Consider the following 16,803-nt stretch of genomic DNA (forward strand, 5'->3'; position numbering starts at 1 on the left):
CAATGGATACAATGGATACAATCTTGCTAGATAGTGAAATTCATGTTAAATTGCTGTTTTCGGGGCTGTTTTTAAAAGTCTGGAACAGATTGATCCATTTTGCATTACTTTCTATGGGAAAGTGCGCCTTGGTTTTGGAATGCTTTGGTTTTGGAACGGACTTTCGGAATGGATTAAGTTTGAGAACCAAGGTACCACTGTATTGCTGTCTCCGCACCTCAGGTTTCTTCTATCTGAAAAGGGGGGAAATATAAATTGTAATATCACAGGGTTGCAAAGTATTTTGCATAGACTTTCCCAGATGCATTAGAACATTATATATATATATGGTGTACTCTGCTACAGTCCTGATTTCCCAACAGCCTCATGTTGGTTTTAAATTATGCAGAATTGTCATGAAATTGAATTCTTGCACTGTCAGGGGAGGTCACATTCGGCCAGATCTTGCAAGGGAGATGCCTGCATGGATGCAAGCAAGCAAGGAGGTGATCCAAGTTGCTCTTGTCTGGAGGCACAGAGAATCCCGCCCTTGCCCCCGTCATTGCTGAATGTGGCCACCTAAAAGAGGGACACTCTTTTTCTAATAATAACACCAGCAACAACTCAACATAACCACAAGGAAACCCAATAACTATTTAAGTGAAAACTCCCTATACAGGGGCGGTCTCCCCTTGAATCCTGGCTACAACCCTGCCTGCACTAGCCAGAATGCAGAAGCACCTCAAAGGCTATTTCAGCGGAACCTCCCTCCACAAGGGCAGTCTGCATTTGAACCCCGGCTTGCAACCAAGCCAGCTTCCAGCAGCACGGCAGGGACTCCTTTGGCAGAGCCTTCCATGCAGGGGCAGTCTACCCTGGAAGGCCAGCTTCCGCGCCAAGCCCCTTTCCAGAAGCGCCAGCCAAGCCTCCCCGGGCAGGAGCAGTCTGCCTTGCAACCTTGGCCTCGCGGGGCTGCGAGGCGGCCGCTCCCTGCCAGCTCCATGCAGGTTCCCGGGCGCGCTCGGCGCACTCAGCTTCCCGGGTTAATTAGTAGTCTCCGTGTGTGGCTGGGAAGCAGGAGAAGGAGCCGTACAAAAGAGCCCTGGCAGCTGCGGCGGCTGCTCTCCTCCTCCTCCTCCTTCTCCCGACTCTCCCCCCTTCCTCCTCCTCCTCCTCCTCCTCCTGCTGCTGCTGCTGCTGCTGCTGCTCTTCTTCTTCCTCAGGCCGCCTGCAAGGAGTCCAGTTCCTTCCTCGGGGGAGGACAGATCCTCCCCGCCCTGCGCTGGCCAGGTAAGGCAGGGGCGCGCGCCAGGCTGGGCTGCCCCCCCCCGGGCGGGCGGGCGAGCGAGACAAAGCCCCGGCCCTCAAGAGGATGGGGATGGGCGCGAAGGGCTTTTCGGCGGCCAGCTCTCCTGTGCATCCTTAGCAGAGGTGGGGGTTTTCTGCCTGGATGCCGCCCGCTCCCGGGGCTCCTTTCTTCTCGAAAGTCAGGGGAGGGGGCGATGGAGCCATAGCTGGAGGCGCAGAAACCCGGAGCCTGGCAGGCTACGCTTCTTGGATAGGGAGGGGGGATGCAGACACACTCTTTTTGCACCGGGTGGGATGATGATGTCCAAGGAACAGTGCGCCTCCTCCTCCTCCCCTCTCTGCATTTGGCGCGGGGGGGTAATGCCCTCAGAGGACACACCTGTGCCCCCCCTCATACCCCTCCCCCGCTCAACTTTTGGCAGTGCAATGCAGGGTGCTGTTTTTGCTAGGGCGCTGCATTCCTATTTGCCACCCTTCCTGCCTGCTCTCTCTTTCCATCTCTGCACATCCCCCCCCCAAGAAACCCACCCTCCACCCACAGTTCCCTTCCCTACTGGGAGGAGAGTGTGGACTTGTATGTCAGAAGTCATATAGCCTTATCTCACTAGGTATTTATTGTTGTTATTATTATTTATTTTAAAGCAGTGCAGGTGATTTGGGGGCAGACAGAGCAAAGTGCATGAGAAACCATGCAAGTGTACTGCAGGGGCTTTGGAGGGGGGGAGATGTTATCCACTTTTCTTCTCCCCCCCCTCCACTGAAAAGCACACATTTATGGGGGGGGAGCAGAGCACTTAGAGGTATCACAGACCCAGTGCCTTTGGGTATTTCCTTGGTGTGTTTTTGTTTTATTAAGCATTTTCTGCCAAGATGTGGGTGACGAGGGCAAGGCAATGCCCCCCCCACTAGGCTGGCCAATCTGTTGCTCTGGCTTGGGGCTCAGAGGAATGGACAGTTGTGCCTGCATGCAGGGGAGGTTTGGGCTGTGAATGTCTGGTTTGCAAGGAGACATGGAGACTAAGCAGGGAGATTTTCTCCTCCTGGCACAACCATGACATCTTTTTTCTTCTCTGCTATTGTGGGACTTGCAGAGAGGGAGAGAGAGATTTGCTAGGCAAGCCATGGCTGGCTGATCTCCCTCATGCCGGGCGCACAGGAGAGGGAGAACAGTCTCCATCCAGAAAAGAGGCAAGGAGAGCAGAACCTTCCTTTAAGACCCCCCCCCCCAAGTCTCTTTGCTTTGTTCCGGGTCAACCTGTCTTTGCTGTCATTCCTTGTGATGCGTCCTCCGTCATCTATCTTTCAACACTGAATTTTATTTATTTTTTAAAAACCCTGTTCTGTGATTTAATCTGTGTGACAGAAGTCCTGTGGCATCTGAAAGATTAGCAGATTGATCACAGGGTGAGCTCAGATGCATATGATTTCTGGCTTAGCCGGACTGACACATCTGCCCCCCCCCCCCGGATTTGTGTCTCCAGCATGGTCTTCCTGATACACAGGATTGGCAGGTGTAAAATGAAACTGGATGTCAGGGCAGAAGGCCAGGCGCCCCCCCAGGGTATGTGGGGTACAGGAGGGGGCTGGACGATTGTTTGGTCCAGAGTCCAAAATTGAGTAATGACACCTGCACGGGACAGTCCTCCAAATCCTCCTCCGACCACATTCTGACCTTCTGCATGTCCAGATATCCCACATGTCTTCTGACCTTGTACCTTGCTCCCAGGTGCACAATGCTGATGGCTTGGCAGTAGATTTGTTTTAGTCAAGTTGGAAAGATGGAAGAAGGAAAACCAGGGAAATTCAGCATATCTCTCCCCTTCTCTCTTTCCCTGAGTTTTCCATATATATGGATATATGCCTCCGGTGTAGCAACTGAATTGAAGCTTTTGATCGAGTTATTTCCTCCCCTCCGTAATGAGGTCTGGAGGGAGAAGCTACTCAATTAAAAATTCTCCGCTTCATCTTTCTTGGGGTAAACAGCGTGACAAATTATAACCTGGTTTTCTTCTCTCTATTCACCCCCCACCTTTATTCTGCTTGGATAATTCTCTCAGATGTTAGTACTGGAAGAGGGTTGGGGGAAGAGTGGGTTCTCCTCCCTCATCCAGCCCTTAAACACCGAAATTGGGACACAGACCAGAATATTTGAATTGCTGCATTAATGAAATTATTGTGCTTGGTGTTCCCCACCTCCTGGCAGCATTTGTAACATGGAGAGGGGTCCTCTGGTGTTAATGTGTCAAGGGAGGTTGGGCAATGTGCTCTGTGTGCCCCCAGTGAGAAAGTGTGCACTAAACCCCCCCCCCACCGCCATACCACCCCCTTATGCAGATTGTAGCAATGCTGAATCCTGCCTGTGGAAGTGTGGGCTTTGGGAGACCAGCTTGCCACAGCCGGTTGGCATCTGTGGCAGAGCCTGAGGTTGCCCCGTGCCTGATGTGGGTGTGGGCGGGCTCAGCACTTGCTGGAAGGCTGGGTTTATAAGACCTGCAGAGTTGGACTGCAGAGGGTCAGTGGGGCTGCCTTTGGAGGGTGTCCAGGGCCTGACTCTGCTTTCAATCCAGAATGCAGCAGTGATGACAGAAATTATAGGCCCCATTGAACATGGTGGGACCTCACATGCATAGGCCTTGTGATGGTGGTCTCTGAAAATCGCTCTGGTTACCAATATGCCTCACTCTATCGAGTTCTTCTTAGTCTTTCCTCTAACACACAGGATGATTTATCCTGTGTCATGATGTCTACATAGTGTGCATTTTTCTGTCACAACCCCTCCCTCCCCGGCCTTTTATTTCCTTTGCTGGACTAGGGAGACCTGGGTTCAAATCCCCACTCAGCCACAAAGCTCAGAACTTGAAGCAATCACATTCTCTGAGCCTGAGCTTCTTGGAAGAAGGATGGATTTAGAAACGTAAAAAGCATTGGAAGCACCTGAAGGGAGCCTTGCTGAAGCTCTGTTACCAGATGGTCTGGTTTTAGGGGTTCACTGAGATGCAGACTTGGGTTCAGGATGCAGCAAAAAGAGGAACATTTGCTGGACATTCGTTTTGACTTTATTAGTTACATATATAAAAAGAACACTAACAGACACCCCCCCCCCTTTCCCATTATGTGACACTTCAGAATTTCTAACTCTTCCAGTTTGGAATTTGCTTATTGCCGATACTCTTCTCCTTCAGTGCTAGGCCTATTATCCTTTTTCTCTGGTGTCCTTGTGAAGATGGAAAACAGAAGGTGACTGAAAGCTCTCAGACTTGATGCTCTGTTTTGATAAGTCTTCCCAGTGAAATGCATGAAATATTTGGTTATTTATTATTGTGTTCAGTTACATTTTACTTTTATCTGACTACATAAAAATAAATAAAAATGGGATGGGGTAAATTGTAACATGGATTAAGGTTTTCCCCATGTTGTGGGGAGGTACCGGTAAATAGTTTGCCCCTGGGATGCCATTCTTAGCTGCAGTTTTGTGAAGGGCTTTACATGCAGTTCCGATTGGAGGGTTTGCTCGGTTTCTCCTTTCATAATGTTGCTGTGAGGATGTTGCGGATTTGCTCTTGGGGCTTGGGATGCAAGCTTGGGGCTGGGGGGCTGTCTCAGCTTAGCCTCATGGGGGTGGGCAATGTGGACCTCTGGGTGTTGCTGGACTGAAGCGCCCATCGTCTTTCACCATGTCAGCTGTGGCTGATAGGAGTTGTGGTTGCACAGCTGCTGGGGGTGTGTGTGCCAAGTTGGTCTTCTAGCCTCGTGCAGTGGGCCACCAGCAATTAAAGCAGCAGCTGGGCTGGCTGGGAAGAGATGTGGTGTGTAAACTGGTTACTGTACTCTTTCATGCTACTGAGGTGTGGGAGAAATGTGATTCAGTTCACATTTAAAGGTGGAACTATTTGATTCATACTTTGCAAAATGATACAAGAACCAAAACAAAGCCATCGTTTGAAATTTGCACTCCTCCGAATTTTGCAGTGCTGTTCTTCCACCAAGTAATGTGTGCAAAAATGCATAGAGTTAGGCAAAGTGTGCCTCAAAATGCATATGTAACATACATATTAGTGTTAGACAGAATTGCATACCAAAAATTGCATACGAAAATGTGTATATTGGGAGAATTTTGTACGAGATGTTTCACAAACTATACTCTAGTAAAGGTAAAGGTAAAGGGACCCCTGACCATCAGGTCCAGTCTCAGATGACTCTGGGGTTGCGGCGCTCATCTCGCTTTATTGGCCGAGGGAGCCGGCGTACAGTTTCCAGGTCATGTGGCCAGCATGACTAAGCCACTTCTGGCGAACCAGAGCAGCACACGGAAACACCGTTTACCTTCCCGCTGGAGCAGTACCTATTTATCTACTTGCACTTTGATGTGCTTTTGAACTGCTAGGTTGGCAGGAGCAGGGACTAAGCAACAGGAGATCACCCTGTGGCGGGGATTCGAATCGCCGACCTTCTGATCGGCAAGTCCTAGTGTCCAGCCTCGCAAATAAATCTATAAAACCTAGTAGCCCAGACTAAATGTTACCTAGTCAATCTCTCCCCCCCCCACATTATTAGTCATTTTGTACCTTTAAAGGAGGGACACAGGTGGCGCTGTGGGTTAAAGCCTCAGTGCCTAGGACTTGCTGATCGAAAGGTCAGCGGTTCGAATTCCTGCTGCGGGGTGCGCTCCCGCTGCTCGGTCCCAGCGCCTGCCAACCTAGCAGTTCGAAAGCACCTCCGGGTGCAAGTAGATAAATAGGGACCGCTTACCAGCGGGAAGGTAAAGGGCGTTTCCGTGTGCAGCTCTGGCTCGCCAGAGCAGCGATGTCACACTGGCCATGTGACCCGGAAGTGTCTCCGGACAGCGCTGGCCCCTGGCCTCTTAAGTGAGATGGGCGCACAACCCCACAGTCTGTCAAGACTGGCCCGTACGGGCAGGGGTACCTTTACCTTTACCTTTAAAGGAAAAGGGACAAAAAAATGCACACCGGATGCACACACATATGTATATGTAATTTCTTTTCTTTTTTTCTTTTTTGAAGGCTGATGTATTTTTATTACAGATTTTCTTGTTTTACAGTATATGTAATTTCTGACTTGCTCCTTGGAGGCAATTTTTACAACTAGGCAAGTGGCTATCTACAAACCTGTTCTGGTGGCCATACCATGAGCCCAGCAGTGCTGTCACAATTAGGCTTGGGTTGGCAGGCTGTGATAGAACTTGCCGCTTTCTTACTTTCCAGTAAGAGTCCCTGTCTGCACAGGCTGGGCAGGGGGCAGCCTAGGCCAGCTGATCTGAGCGTGAGCTGGTATGATAGCTTCTGGAGAAAGGATGGAACAGAGCTGGCCATCAGCAAGGTTTCAGGGATGTTCCATTTATCATATTTGTAATATGTGCTTTTAACTTTAATGTAAAATTCAATATTTTGGTATCAAAATATGTGTGTATGCCTTAGGGAATGCTTATTTGGTTAAGGCACATTAAAATATATATCCATATGAAGAAATGCTGATTCCCCACATGATGGGTGAAGTGGTACAGGCCAATAGGCCCTGATTTCCTCCTGAGAAGGAGCAGGCTGCAGGCTCATGCATAATATCAAATCATGGTTTACCAAGGTGTGATTGAGACTTGTGCTTTCCTGTTTCCTTTCTCTCCCTCCCTCCTGATCTCTGATTCACTGAGTTACTTCGTCTTTAGCACAAATTGGAGGTTCCTCTTTTCATCCAAAATGGCAAACTCTCCCTCCAAGTCAGAACTCCCTTCCTTGCAGGCCTGGCGTGGAGGGCAAAGGGAGATGCCTTGTGAATGTGTTGCTTGTGCAAGACGTGGAATAGGAACTTCCTGGCTCCCCTTAGCCCCTGTAGCATTTGGAAGAAGGAGCCCTAGGGAAGATTCTTCTCTGCCTGAGACCCTGGGGAGCTGCTGCCAGTCAGAGAAGGCAATACTGGGCTAGGTGGAGAAAGAGTCTGAAATGATAGAAGGCAGCTTCCTAAATTTCATATCTTCTCATTTTGATTAGGAGCTGATTGAGCTGATTGAGAAAACAAGTAAACATAGTTTTTCAATAGCACCCACATGTTGCAACAGTAATATTTTCTGTAGCATTTGTCCCTGCAGCCTTTACACTTTCCAAATGCAACACAATGTGGCAATATCTTAATTTGACTTGTATTTCTGGAGGGCACTGTACAATTCATTTTATGGTGTGCAGTTTCCTAATGGGAAGTTTATATATATGCGTGTGCGCTTGAAATGCTTCATGCAATTAAGGCACTTTAGTTGACCCATTGATTAATTACTGCGCTTGTTTTCTTAGCCCCTTCTTTTAAAGACCTTCATACTCTTAAATCTCTGAAGATAAGACTGCAAGACACTGGAACAATTAGGACAGCTGGTGGAAGTAACTCTTTGCAGGGGTGTATTAAGTGGTGTGTCTGACACAGGAACATTGCTAGGTACTTAGAAGATTTGGTGCATGACCCCTTGTCACACACATGCATGAAAATTAAAATTTATAAGTCACAGAAGGCAAGCCAGCTAATTTCCCACCCAAATCTCTCCATTATTTTTAAAATTTAATTTGCACCCCACCACAGTTCCTCTTTAATGCATCTTACCCCCAATTAATTTCCCAACAGATCTTGCGCCACATCAAATCAATTCTCCCTGTTCCCTGCCCTCCTTAGTCATCTTCTGCTAATTTATTCCCTCAAATTAGCACCATACAAAGGAACCCAGATCTTCAGCCCAAATCAGTTTCTCCCAAATGCATTGCCCACCAGGGAACACTTGGGACTGGGCTCCAAAGCTCAGCCTTAGCAACACCACTGATTTGCCATGATGCCCCTTCCTCAACTGCCTCCTCCTTGTGGTTCTCTGTGCCTCCTGTCTCCTGGTTTCACACCTCAAACTATTAAGTAACTCAAATCTAGTTTTACTGAGTTGTGGGAAAACCCATCTCTCCACCCTAACCCCAAGAAATGGCCTCTCTATCAAAACAGGGTTGACCCTAAAATGTGTTTGTGATGGATTTTTGCTACAGCTGCTTCTTTTCCCTTTCCCCTTTTGCTTGAACATTTTGCTAATCTCCTTCTTAAAAACAAAACAAAACTCTTATTTGTGAACCTATCATTTTAAAAGCCTCCTGGGCAGCCGCCACAGAAGGGAGCAGAGCTTGGGTCCCGCTCAAAAACATCCTCTTACCTGACCAGGAGGCTGGTGAAGGACAACCCCTTAGCTTGGACTTGCATTCAGTGACACTTAAGATTAACCTACTGAGGAAAAAGCTGCCTTTGTGGAATCAGGATGTGTGTGCTTGAATTAATTCTGCAGGATTTTCTTTACTTTCCTCACTCACTATGAAGTTTGGGACAGACTTGCTTCTAGACTCTCTTGTTCATGGGAATAGCTCCAGAAGCATTCCTGTGGGAAGTGTGTGTTGTGCTGGATCTGAACCCCTGCCTGGCTTTCCAAAGAAGAGCCCTTCCTAGAGGAAGACATCAGTGTAGCTTGGATCTGGGTGCAGGCATAAATTTAGCTCAAATTCAGCTTGGATCTTTTATTGTGCGCTGCCTTGACTATTGTGCAGAAAGTGATTAACGGTGATTTTTTTTCTTGGGAAAATCTCATTGTAACAGCGTAGCCTGACTTGGAGTCAGGCCACTTCCTATTGTCTGTCTACTCTGACTGGCACTGACTCTCCAGGGGGATCTCAGGGTTCTTTCCCCATCACCAGCTACCTGATTCTTCTAGCCAGGGATGGAATCTGGGACCTTCTGCAGGCAAATCAAGCATGCTATCCCTGAGCTAAATGGTCCTTCTCCAGACATGTGTCTACATGGGTGTAGACACTCCATTAGAGACAACCCTCTGATACCTAAAGATTGCTTTGATTTTCACTTGCATGTGAAGAGGACTCCGGTGGGCATGTGGCCTGAGGGGGAAGGGTGAGCATCATCTAAGAGAGCATTTTGTAAGTAGGTAAGCAAAAGGATACCTTAGGCATTGGTTCCCCACCTCCCTATTTGACATGAGGCAGTATAGCTTGGAAGCAGCAGGGATGACCTAGGATGGGAGGACTACCCAAGCTGGTGCTTTCATGGCTAACTGCTAAATGTGTGTGCTTTGGAAGAGAATATGGGCAGTGCAGGGAAGTACTGCTGGAGGGGACAGAGAAAGACTGGCTGTGCAATGGTTGAGATATCAAGGACCCAGGCCAAGGCTTAATGGCATGTGATGGAGCATCCCTGTTGAAGCTCAGCAGGTCTGCATCTGGTCAGTACCTAAGAGGAGATCACCCAGAAGCCCCCATGTCTGTCTCCTTGACTTCTGTGATAGAAGAGGGGTTTTATGCTTTTCATGTGGAAGGTCCCAGGCTGGGAGAGAATCTTGCCCGAGACCCTGGGCAGCTGCTGCTCTTCAACATAAACAGTACTGAGCTCCATGGACCGATGTTCTCACTCGGCACGAGGTGCTTTCTTGTGCTCTCCACCCTAAGGAGTCTTTACAATATGCAATAACTTCTCCCCCCCTCCCCACCCGCCCACATTTCCCATCACAATGACAGGCAATTTGTTAGTTTTTAAATAGCACCTGATATCTAGTGGCAGACATTTTATTACAGCAACCTTTAGGTCAGAGGCAGAATGTGCATGGAATGCAAATATTCCTTCTTCTTGGTCTCCATTTATTTCCTGTTTTAATCACAGGCTTGCATCCATAAGTCACTTAAGTGTGCCAAACTGGGCTTTTCTGGGAAAGACAGAAAGGTTGGCTTATGAGGTTATTTGCTACCATAGGCAGAGCGAAGAGGGAACATGAGAAGAACCATACCGGATCAGGTCCATGACCCATCTAGTCCAACATCCTGCTCTCTCAGTGGCCAAGCAGATAACCTGTGGGAAGCCAGCAAGCAGGATTCAAGCAGAAGAGCCCCCTCTGCTCCTGCAGTTCCCCACAACTGGTATTCAGAAGCATTGGTGCTTCCCCCCTCCAGAGCCCTCTCCTCCCTAGTGCAAAGGATTCTGTGGCCAGCCAGGCCAAGGAATCACCACAAGAGTCATGAAACAGGTACCATGACATAGTAAATGGGCTTATCATTGTCCCATTCAAGGCTCAGTGGCCTGGTCTACCCGTATGATTAAGTCCACAGTCAGATGCAGTAAATGGTTCTGAAGGCCAGTTGCTGGAAACTGCAGGAGGGGGAGCATGCTCTTGTGCTCAGGTCTGGTTTGTGGGTTTCCCATTGGCCACTGGGAGAACAAGATTCTGGACTAGATGGGCCATTCACCTGATCCAGCAGACAACGGAAGCTCCTGGGTGGCTGGAGGCTTTGCCAGCAGAAGCTGACGGAGGCAGAGGCTGCGGATGCATAAAAGGCAGTGAAGGGGCTGAAAGTGGGGTAGGTGCAAGGGGACTGGATGTTGAGACCATTGGTGTGGGTTGGCAGAGTGACCACTCACTGGGTCCCTTCCTGGGACTGGACTCCTCACCTGTAGCTTCTCCCTCTGATGTTTCTCAGTGTCCTGATGTGACTTGCCCAATCCGCTGCATCCAGATATATTTTTTTGCCAGGTGTGTGTGTTATTGGGTTGTTGTTTTAACTGTCCTTTGTGGTTTTATAGGCTGGTTTTATCCTATGAACCGCCCTGAGACCTGCAGGCAAAGGGTGGTATATAAATTATATAAAAGCATCCTCATCCTCATTCCTCTCCAGAGTTTTCAGCTGCCACCTCTTTGGGCACCCCCCACCCTTTGTCCTGATCTGAGCAGCCCTCCATGATGGCTCCTCAAGGCCCATGACAAATGGTGTGAGCAAGTGATGCATGTGGTCAGGTCCAGCGTTCCCGTTTAGGAAGATGCAAACAGCAGGTCCTGGTCTTCTGTCCTTTCACACTCCACTTTGGAGGGTTAACAAAAACAAGTCCAAATAAATGCTCAGAGAGTTTGACATCTGTTGACAGCATCACCCCTGGGCACAGCAGTTTCCATAGAATGTCCCCATTAGGAAATATGTTTTTTGAATTAGTTCCTCACAAAAGAGAATTGGGAAATAACTGTGTGTCTTTCTTATGCCTCAGCCACTTCTTTGAAAAACAAAAAGCTAAACACATGCACACACATTTAAAAGTATTGTGTCACTGGTAATAGGCATGGAGGAATCGGAATTCTGATTCCGCAGTTTCCAGTTTGAACACTTCTTCATCCACATTTCATATATTATCACAATTTTGCCTAATATGCACATTTGCAAGCTATTTTCACACATATACTTTTTGTTCTTGAAGAACGGCATTACAAAATTTGGAGAAGTGTGGACTAGGTACCAAATTGACTTACTGTATATCCTACCTTTAAGGGAAAACAGGTTTTGAGTATTAATAATAATAATAATAATAATAATTTATTTATATCCCATCCTCCCCAGCCAAGACTGGAATCAGGGTGGCTAACAACCAATAATAAATGGGGCAATAAGATGGGGCAGGTTTAAGACTATTTCCCCTCTGCTACTTCATGACAGTCAACTTAGGGACATGGATTTAATTATGTAGAACAACTTGATGTATTAGGGTCCAAGGGAGCAGAACTGTTGTATATTGGATGGCAAATAGAAAGCAAAGGGATTCTGTTAACATTGCTGATTGTAAATTCTCCAGTCACAGAAAAGATTTATAGATGGGTCAATAAAGCAAAGCTAAATAATTAATGCATTTATTTTATTTCGGTGCTTGAAATATTTCACAGCTAAAATCTCAATCCTGTCTCAGGGTGTTTGGTTAGATTGTTAGCTTAAAACAAAGAAATGCAGCACATGACCTGTATCAAAATACAAATGTACATATTTCTCCAAGGGCTAGAATGGGGAGAGGCTAGAATGGGGAGACCTTAAGGTCCTGAGGTCCTGGGCCTTGTAGATTTTATTTTAAATCTGTATTATTATTATTATTATTATTATTATTATTATTATTATTATTATTATTATTAAAACAAGCTTGGTATAGCTGAAACTAATCTCTCTCTCTCTCTCTCTCTCTCTTTCTCTCTCTGTTGGAAGACATTACAAAAAATGAAATGAAATTCAAGTGATGTCCAGTGACTTCCCTGAATGCCCTTCTTTTATATATGCTTACATGGAGGTGGTTTTTAGCTCTTTGGGATTACTGTACAGTACAGTAAATCTTTCTCTGTACAGAATCTCTCTTGGAACCATGTATCTCAGTTGTCCCCTGTTTGGTATAACTGGAACCATCCGCTAACAGTTGATCTAATTAGAAGCAATGATTTCAACCCAAAAAAGCTATTAAGATTAATGGACTCCTGGGAAAGGATAGCATTGCTTGAGCTGCATTTTGGCGCAGAAGACGAGGCTGTGTGCATTTAGTTTGCATAGAAGTAAATGGACCTGAGTGAATGAGGTGTTACTCCCATTAAAGTGAGGAGAGCTTTTTCCTGCTGCTGCTTCTGAGCTCAGCATGGCAGGATCCCCTCAGAGGGAGACCATCTCACTTTGGGAGCTCCAGCCTTACAGCTTGCATTTTTTATTTTAGTTCATAAAATAGATATACTGCTTGTTTGTAAAAACAAACCAACAGAAAGCAGTTTACAGAAAGAACAAAATGCTAAAATTATCAGTAAAAGCCATTAAAAACAGCTATTTAAAACATTCAGAAAATAATTAAAATTGATGAGCTAAAAGCCATTTAAAACACATGGCAACATTCTACATGTCTAAACAAAACTCTTTTTTGCTTAGGCTGTAAAGAGTACAGTGAAGGTGTCTGCCTGATGTCAATAGGCCGGGGGTTCCGAAGTGTAGGTGCCCCATGTTAAAATATCTTCTTCTTTTACAAGTGCAGAATGAGTATTATGTGGCACCTGTAAGAGACCTGCAGATCAAAGGGGTCAAGTGGAAGGCTTTCTCACAAGTAAACTCTTCCCAGGTGGTTAAGGGATTTTTACAATACAGTAATAGTAGCAACACCTGGAACCTGGCCTGTGAGTACAATCACAAGCCCTGGGTTGGTCCTTGTAGACACGAGGTGACAGGTGGTGCCTTTGAGGACAACTGCCGGACCTGCAAGGGTGTGGCAGGAAAGTGACCGTGGTGGTGCAGGAAAATTAAGGTGACAGAATGCCAGGTTCTAGGTCCTTGTATTAATTTACAAAGTCCAGAGCAACATAGGTCCAGGGACCTCAGGGACCTCCTGAACTCTTGAATTGCAGCTCAGTCCCTGAGATCTGCTGCAGGAATGTCATTGATTGTTCCCCAGGTTGGCGATCCTCTTGACAAGAGAGATCAGCAAGACTTGTGCCAATTTCTAAATGCCTGTTGAAAACTTTTCTGTTCCGTTAGGCTTATGCGAGCAATTAAGAATACATCTTTCCACAATAGTGGGCTGATTTCTGATTTTAACTTTTTAATATGGTTTTTATTGTATGGTCAGGGCAGACTTTGGTAATCTTTGGTACTATGGCACCCTGAGCAAGGCCAAAATTTGGCGCCCCCAAATGGATCATCTCCATTTTCTGCCCCGTCGCCTTGGCACCCTGTGCAGGGGAGCTGACCTCACCACCCTAAATCCGGGGCTGGTATCATTTTATGTACAATTGTTGTCAACCTTTGCTCAGTTTTAAAAAAATGAATAGTGGTATATAAATAGTTTTACAAATAAAAAATAATGCTGAGAGGTGAGGAGAGGTTTCCTGAGATATTTAATACTGAAGTATGGAGCGCTTTAGATGGTAAATAGTTTGTGAAGAACTGGACCGTGTGATCACTCTGTGTGTGTAATTGTGTCCAAGAAATTCTTGGTCCAGCTTGGGGCGGGAAGAGGGAGGGAGGAAGTGTGCAACTGTATTACGGCTTTAGCAGATCCTGAGTGCAGTGCAGACCAGGTTTTTATTTTCTCATCAGCTGAAAGCAGTGGTCTGGCCCATTAGGCCGAGTGAGACAGCTGCTTCAGGCGGCAGATGCCAGGGTGTGGCAGCAACCTCTTGGATCTCTTCCTGAAACCCCTAAGCCTGGCTGCTTCACTTGTCTGCTAGCCCTCTGCTATGGTGGAGGAGGATGCTGTGCCAGCCATTGCCAGCGCAGAAGTCACATTCAGCTGCCAGCCAAGTCAGTTTCTGGATGTGGAGTGGAGTCACCATCTTGTCCTTGCTGCGACAGGCAGCAAAATGCCTCAGTCTGCCCATGAGGAAATGTCCAGTATCTTCTGGTTGTGGCAGTTTGCTACGTTGGCTACAAGTGTGCATGGACCAACCAGGATTCTGCAGGCTCTGTGTCCTCCCCCACTTGCAAGAGGCCCCCGTTCCTTTCTGTGTGCCTCACGTGACTCTGTCCTTCATCAAACTATTTCCTATAGAGCACCAGGGATGGAGACATTGTTCCTCCACTGCTGGATTTCAGAGACTCGGGTTTAGGGAGATTATTTATACAGCAGGATTTAGTATCTGCCAGTGCTCTGTTTGCTTGATATCACTAGGGACCAGTTCTTCCATAAATCCTCATCCTCAGACGATAAGCCTTTTTTTTTGCAGAGAGCTGAATAAAAATAATTTCCTCCCAACCACCTGCAGTTAAAGTTCTTAATGTCATGGATTTTTAATCTCAAATGGTCTGGGGAAGCAAAAGCTCATCTATTATATGCTGCATTTAAATATGGGACTTTATTTTTCATCCCCCCCCTCACTCTGCTGAAATGTTAAAGCAGGCCTGGTGATTTGTCCAGGAGTGACCCCCAGGAACAGCTTCTGATGCTGACTGCTAGGTTAAAGTGAAATGAAGCCAAATGCAGATTGTGGTGCTGTGTTTCTGTACTGCATTTCTCCCAATGTTTTGGGGACACAGGATGACTCCTGCCTGCTCACTTCTTCATCCAAAGTGGGGGAATCATCTGGAGGGGGGTGAATTAAAATGGCTTCTTCTAGTCTCCCATCTTCTATACCAGCCTTGCCCAACCAGGATCCCTTCAGAGGTTGCTGGGAGGGCTACACAGAATCCCAGGAAGTGTAGTTTCCTCTCTGCAATCCTTAACAAACTACAGTTCCCACAATTCTTGGTGGGAAGTCCTGTGCTTTAAATGTGTTTTGTATGTCCTTTAAGTGTGGATCTGCCCTGTTTTTTACCAAAAATTCAAGGAACAATTTTCAGCACTGGCAAAGCTAGCAGTGAGCTGTTTGAGTAGTTTTTGCTCCTCTATTTTCTTCTCCCACCTCCTCCTGTCAAATGTTGCTAGAATTGTTGCGCAATCTGCATTGTTCCTTCCCAATTTTTTCATTTTAAAATAATTTTTATTGTTTTTACACATGTTTTCCAAACATAACATCCCAACTTATACAGTATAACAAACCTTTGGCTATCACAGCCTAGGACTTCCATCCACCTCGACTAATGGTTCCCTAGCTTTCTTTCTGATTTTGCATTTTATTTTAATAGTTATTGCTATAAAATCCAAATCCTCAATAAACTCCTTCTTAGTCCTTTTTCACAATAATTAATATAGTTCCCATTACAAAACTTCTTGCAACCCTACAAGCAATGTCAATTGATTACAGTTGTCTTTCAAATATATCATAAATTTCTTCTAATCTTTCAGGAAAGTCTGGTCTTGCTGGTTCCGAATTTTCCTAGTTAAATTCGCTAACTTGGCATAATCCATCAGTTTCATCTGCCACTCTTCTTTTGTTGGTAGTTCTTCTTGCTTCCATTGCTGGGCTAATAGTATTCTTGCTGCAGTTGTCACAGATAAAAACAAATTTTTAATATATAATTTTTATATATATAATGTACCTACTATACCAAGTAAAAGGGCTTCTGGATTTTTTGCAAATGTATTTTTCAACATTTTAAAAATCTCATTATAAATCATTTCCCAGAAGTCCTTTACTTTCTTACATTCCCACCACATATGGTAAAAAGTACCTTCTTTTTCCAGCATTTGTTATTTGTTTTGTACATTTTAGCTAATTTCACTGGTGTTATATACCATCTGTACATCATTTTCATTATACAGTGGTGCCCCGCAAGACGAACGCCTCGCAAGACGAAAAATCCGCTAGACGAAAGGGTTTTCCGTTTTGTAGGCGCTTCGCAAAACGAATTTCCCTATGGGGTTGCTTCACAAGACGAAAAAATCTTGCGTCCCCCAGTGGTTTTTTTTTGCTTTTTTTGCCCTTTTGCTTTTTTTGCCCTAAGCCGCTTATCAGCTGTTCTGCTGATAAGCCGCTTAACAGCTGATCGCTGGAAGCCGCTTGACAGCTCTAGCACTAATCCGCTAAGCTGTCAATGGGCTTGCTTCGCAAGACGAAAAAACCGCTAGACGAAGAGAATCGCGGAACGGATTAATTTCGTCTAGCGAGGCATCACTGTATCTTCCTTTAAAGCACTGCAGGCAGTGAAAATTATCCCTTCTTTCCATAATTTTTCCCAATCTTCTAATTGTATATTATGACCAATATCTTTAGCTCAGTGTATCATGACTCATTTAACTTCTTCATCTTTCAAATCCCATTCAAGTAATAATTTATAC

The 16,803-nt window shown here is 46.0% G+C and overlaps 1 protein-coding gene across 4 annotated transcripts in view; it reads left to right on the forward strand.

Moving 5' to 3' along the window:
- Positions 1–979: 979 nt before the first annotated feature.
- APBA2 (amyloid beta precursor protein binding family A member 2) overlaps positions 980–16,803 on the forward strand; it is a 115,084-nt gene continuing 99,260 nt past the window's right edge. Inside the window, exon 1 of one of the 4 annotated variants that reach the window (XM_081887648.1) lies at positions 980–1,269. The gene's annotated coding sequence lies outside the window, so the exon portion shown is untranslated. Of the gene's footprint in view, positions 1,270–1,875; positions 1,896–16,803 lie in introns of those variants that run through there. The other 3 variants (XM_081887647.1, XM_081887650.1, XM_081887649.1) reach the window with 3 other exon arrangements.

The sequence above is a fragment of the Podarcis melisellensis genome, assembly GCF_964234715.1.
Source record: "Podarcis melisellensis genome assembly, chromosome: 14".
NCBI lineage: Eukaryota > Metazoa > Chordata > Lepidosauria > Squamata > Lacertidae > Podarcis > Podarcis melisellensis.